Source organism: Schistocerca cancellata, chromosome 1 (genome assembly GCF_023864275.1).
Source record: "Schistocerca cancellata isolate TAMUIC-IGC-003103 chromosome 1, iqSchCanc2.1, whole genome shotgun sequence".
NCBI lineage: Eukaryota > Metazoa > Arthropoda > Insecta > Orthoptera > Acrididae > Schistocerca > Schistocerca cancellata.
This window is the reverse complement of record NC_064626.1, coordinates 915,137,328-915,143,215: the sequence shown is the minus strand read 5'-3', so window position 1 is coordinate 915,143,215 and position 5,888 is coordinate 915,137,328. Positions and strand designations below refer to the sequence as shown.

Sequence of the window (5,888 nt, the reverse complement as noted above, 5' to 3'; positions counted from 1 at the left end):
TTGGCGACAAAATAAATAACGTGATTGTGACTGTCATTTTGACTGATTGATCAAAGAAAAAGGATGGTCTCTCACTAAAACTCTTATGCGGGTGTATCCATACTAATCCATACTTTTTATAAAAATGGATGTATGTATATATGTATGTTACCCATCTCTCCCTAAACCAGTGGACCAATTTCAATCAAACTTGGTAAGCATTTCACTTGCTGTCTGGAAAGAATCGCTGTGGGGTAGAACCACCTATCCGTCACATGGGTGCGAAAAAACAAACAAACAAACAGTATCGTCCACGAAGCGCGAATATCCATACTTTATTCACCCAGTATTTCAAAATGTGAGCACTTAGTGAACTAAAACAAACTACACATAAATTCAATCGTTCGTGGAACTTTTTCTCTCTGACAACCCCCACAAAATGATGAAAGGAAAAATAAATATGGCTTACTACATGTTCCGGTGCATACAATAAAACTGCCGCATGAAGCACGCCGTTTTAATTTATTACTTCTTCTTTACTAACTCTATTTGCAACACAATTCGCAGGCAGTAGCCACGTATACCGTTGGATGTACCTGCAAAATTATATCATTGTACGAACACAGTTCAGGAGGTACGATGTCGTCTACAGAAAGCCGCGTGAGAATGAAACTGCAGGGCGAAGTTACCTAGACATACCAGTGAAATATGTGTACAAACGCGCGTGAAATAGTTAAGTATGTGTGAAATATATTCGACATTAGCGTATTCCAGCAAAGCCACAGGTAAATTCCAGGCACCGTCGCCAATGAACAGCAGTCAGATCAGGTGCGTGAACCAAGCGCCCGCTGCAGAGGCAGTACCATTCACAGAAAGTTCGCTGAGGAGACACTTTTGTTAGACCCTCGGTTCACGAGGGCTATCTGTTGCTCAAAAGCTGCACACATCTCCGCTGCCGTCGTTCACACCTATCATCTGTTATGGCCCGTACTCACCGCAGTTGCCACCACGCCGATTTTAGATAGCGCCATTTTGTCATGCACGGTACACTTTAAATATGGTGGCACACGAACAAGTTGCCTACCTAACCGTTTCGGAACTACTTCCACCCTTGGCCACAAATCCAATGATCGTGCCCTTTTCGACATCAGAGAAATAGCTCCGTTTCCGCATTATGACAAGGACTAATCTGTTTTCCGCGTCCCATCCCACGCACGCTTTATGCACCCTCCACCACTAGTGATGCCATCTGCCGTCTGTGAGGGGTGAGGGGTATTGCACGTTGACGTCGAACTTAGGCGGTGGTTACATTAATGTGACTGGACCGTGCAAATGCTTATTATCCTCTTTGCGGAGAAATCAACTTTGTACCTTAAAACTTATAACGGCGAGCGAGCTTCCTTCCCGACGATTTGAGCACCAACTTAAGGTATGGTGAATGCTTCCTTCTATTAGGATTCAGTTTTGTGTACTTTGTGTCACATGTACTAATACCCATTTTGTTTTAGCTTCAAATTTTTATTACTTCATGTTTCTTGAGTAAATTTCGGAAGTACTCTAATGATTAGCTTATACGAAAGGAAAACAAATTGAGACGTACGTTATCGATGCAAAAGACTACAGCGTAGAGTCCAGTTCTCGTTTATCGGAGGAAATGTTGTTGTCAATCGAGAGACGTCTACAGACGTTCAAGTAACCTCTGGCGTGCAACAGGGGACTGTTATGGGACCATTTCTTTTAATAATATTTATAAATGACCTAGTAGATAGTGTCGGAAGTTCCATGACGCTTTTTGCGGATGATGCTGTAGTATACAGAGAAGTTACAGCATTAGCAAATTGCAGTGAAATGCAGGAAGATTGCAGCTTATACACACTTGGTGCAGGGAATGGCAACTGACCCTTAACATAGACAAATGTAATGTATTGCGAATACATAAAAAGAAGGATCCTTTATTGTATGATTATATGATACCGGAACAAACACTAGTAGCAGTTACTTCTGTAAAATATCTGGGAGTATGTGTACGGAACGATTTAAAGTGAAATGATCATATAAAATTAATTGTTGGTAAGGCGGGTGCCAGGTAGAGATTCATTGGGAGAGTCCTTAGAAAATGTAGTCCATCAACAAAGGAGGTGGTTTAACAGTCGTTCGACCTATACTTGAGTGTTGTTCATCAGTGTGGGTTCCGCACCAGGTCGGGTTGACAGAGGAGATAGAGGAGATCCAAAGAAGAGCGGCGCGTTTCGTCACAGGCTTATTTGGTAAGCGTGATAGCGTTACGGAGATGTTTAACAAACTCAAGTGGGAGACTCTGCAAGAGAGGCGCTCTGCATTGCTGTGTAGCTTGCTGTCCAGGTTTCGAGAGGGTGCGTTTCTGGATGATGTATCGAATATATTGCTTCCCCCTACTTATACCTCCCGAGGAGATCACGAATGTAAAATTAGAGAAATTCGTGCGCGCACGGATACTTTCCGGCAGTCGTTCTTCCGGCGAACCATACGCGACTGGAACAGGAAAGGGAGGTAATGACAGTGGCACGTAAAGTGCCCTCCACCACACACCGTTGGGTGGCTTGTGGTGTATACATGTAGATGTAGATGTAGACAGTGTACTGTTGCACGATTTTTGGACATTTTGAACTTTGGGCTCCTTTGGAACGCTTGCATTTGGTGGATAATGGTCTTCAGATTGAGACACCTGAGCACACACCAGAAACAAAAACAATACGCCAAGAACTGTTTCGAAAAAGAAAGGAATGAGTGTGTCTTTTTTTTTCTAGAGAGCAGCAGGCCCGCATTAACCAGCTGAGACCGCAGACGGGTGAGATCAGCTGGAGGGTGTCCAAGGTGCCTGTCGTTGCGCTGCTTAGAGTGCGGTGAGGCGTGTGGCTGGTGGCTGGCACAGAGCAAAATAAGCGGCCGGCAAGCTGGTGGCCGTCGCAGCCCTGGACAGAAATACACACACACACACACACACACACACACGCACGCACACACACACGCTCCAGTTGTCGGAGCAGTGTCGGCTCTTGCAGTTACTTGTTCACGGACGGAGTAAGACCCGCGCCCATCTGTCTGCGACTACAGAGCCAGGCAGTTGAAATTATTCCTCTCTAAATCCGTCCTCCGCCCATGTTGGCCTCCCAGGATTCTCGAACGGGAACTTGCATGCTTTATCAGTATTAGCCGACGGACAAGTGACGTGCAAAGGCGTGAGGTTTCTGAATACATGACTGCTGACGAGCGTTACTCGTCTGACCCGTGCTTGCAGGGCACTCGAGTTTGTTTCTGTAGGACTAACGTAACTGTACACGAAAGTACAATATGATCAAGTGGACAGAAAAAAAAGAGTAGTGCAACAGCTCTGTGGCCTTACTGTGCAGTCTATAACAATCAAAAATGTTCAAAATACCGACTGCCAAGGTCACGACAGGTAATGTACCATGCACGGCTGTCAAGAACCCTCTGAGATTGTAACACAGCTTCACAGGCTGCGACAACTGGGTCCATACGAGTTATGACTGTTTGTGCTCCTGTACAAACTGCAGTGTCCTAGGAGTTAGGCGGTAAATGAAGAGATAAATGAGCGGCTCTCTGCCCTCTGCGGCAAATTCAGTAAGCCAATGGAAACGATTTCATTACGAAGATACACATCTGTGTTGAGCAACTTCCGTAAAACTGTAACTGAGCCTACATCTCACCTAGTTGTAATTCTGCACAAGGAACTATTAGCTAGCAGTAATCAAATGGTTCAAATTGCTCTGAGCACTATGGGGCTTAACTTTTGAGGTCATCAGTCCCCTAGAACTTAGAACTACTTAAGCCTATCTAACCTAAGGACATCAAACACATTCATGGCCGAGGCAGGATTCGAACCTACGACCGTAGCGGTCGCGCGGTTCCAGACTGTAGCGCCTAGAGCCTCTCGGCCACCCCGGCCGGCTTAGCAGTAATCGTTTTGCAAGAACACAGCATAGCATAAAATTCTGCAGTGATTCATGAGATGTATGATGCGGCTGGTTGTCAGTAAACGGAAACGTCTATACCCGGATCAAAATAACCAAGCGTTTGACAACTAGTTGTTTACAGCAGAGCTACCATGGCAACAAGCTACCGGAGATTGAGCGTGGCCAGACAGTCCGTTTTGTTCGCCATTGCCATATCGCTCTGTGGACGGCATTGCCGCCGGCCGTTGTGGTCGAGCGGTTCTAGGCGCTTCAGTCCGGAACCGCGCGACTCCTACGGTCGCAGGTTCGAATCCTACCCCGGGCATGGATGTGTGTGATGTCTTTAGGTTAGTTAGGTTTAAGTAGTTCTAAGTTCTAGGGGGCTGATGACCTTAGATGTTAAGTCTGATAGTGCTTAGAGCCATTTGAACGGTATTGCATTCGCTACTGAAACTGTTCTGAATCGTTGTCCTTCTATGATTTGTGTTGAATTTTTTCAATATATGCAACGTAATGTCTGCAGCTAACAGCGAACTGAGTACTGCAGGCTGACGAGAAACGTAAACAGCACAGTGTTGCTACCTAGTCTTTAAGCAAAAGTAATAAGAAGTCGTGAGGAAGCCAGTGTGAAGCGCTGCATTAGCATCCACAGGCTGGTAGCCGCAGTGTGGCGAAATGTCGGTGGGAATAACATACAGGTAAAAGGATTGCGAGACGAGGCTAGTCACGCTCAGTGGAAAACTGCAGCACACAGCGAGAATGACTGTAGAAGGTGGGCCGATGTCATTACACCAGCTTAAGTCTCTTGTTATGGGCGACGTGCTTAGGTGTCAGATTTTAGTGAAACAAATGTGCCTCCGAGTGATATAAATATATCTGTATTTTGAGGCAGAAGCACTTCTCGTCGTCAGACTTCAGCAGCACCATCACGACGCCAGGGTCGTGTTGGGCAGAGAGACGACTGGGCGTCACCAGCAGGAGTCATAGGTTCGAGACCCGCCACCGGGGGCGCTGATAGCCTCGCCGTTGAGCGCCCATAAGCTCCAAACAAACACTCGCCTGCCACCGACAGCACTAAATTCTTCACGGGACTTGGTGCCAAAGCAGTGTCAACCTGTCGGTCGCCTTGTGGCCACCAGTACCACGTTTCCTCCCTGGGACATAGTACCACAGCGCCAGCTGCCACCCGACACCTGCCAGGGAGAAGCGGGTCGAATCCCACAATGCGCTGGCTGCATGGGGAGCCCAAGCGGCGCCGCCACTAACGTAGCAGAGGTCAGCACTGTACAACGCTTACCTCTCACGACGATGCAAACCCGCAGCCCGTACTTATGTGCTTGCCAGGGTCAACAGAGCGAGGCGTCTTCTGCCTTGCCGAGCCCGACCAAGCATGTACCAAGACTGAATAAAGCCTTCTTTATTGTCAGCAGTGTTTCCACTGGGACCTCCATCCTGCCACCACCACCACCACTCACCCTTTCGAGCCCAACTGCGCTCTTCAGAAGGAATTCAGTACCAAATTGCTGCGGCCATAGTGAGCGTGAGTGCCAACGGCCTTGCCGCAGTGGTAACACCGGTTCCCGTCAGATCACCAAAGTTAAGCGCTGTCGGGCTGGGCTAGTACTTGGACGGCTGACCATCCGGTCTGCCGAGCGCTGTTGGCAAGCAGGGTGCACTCAGCCCTTGTGAGGCAAACTCAGGAGTTACTTGAGTGAGAAGTAGCGGCTGCGGTCTCGTAAACTGACATATGGCCGGGAGAGCGGTGTGCTGACCACATGCCCCTCAGTATCCGCATCCAGTGATGCCTTTGCCTTGAGGATGAACGGCGGCCGGTCGCTACCGTTGCCCCTTCCAAGGACTGTTCGGACGGAATTTAGTACAGTGAGCGTGAGAGTAACTGTGCAGCTGATATGGTTCAAATGGCTCTGAGCACTATGGGACTTAACATTTGAGGTC

General features: G+C 47.7%; 1 pseudogene; it reads left to right on the top strand.

Moving 5' to 3' along the window:
• Positions 1–5,478: 5,478 nt before the first annotated feature.
• On the top strand, positions 5,479–5,596 carry LOC126095371 (5S ribosomal RNA; annotated as a pseudogene).
• Positions 5,597–5,888: the final 292 nt, after the last annotated feature.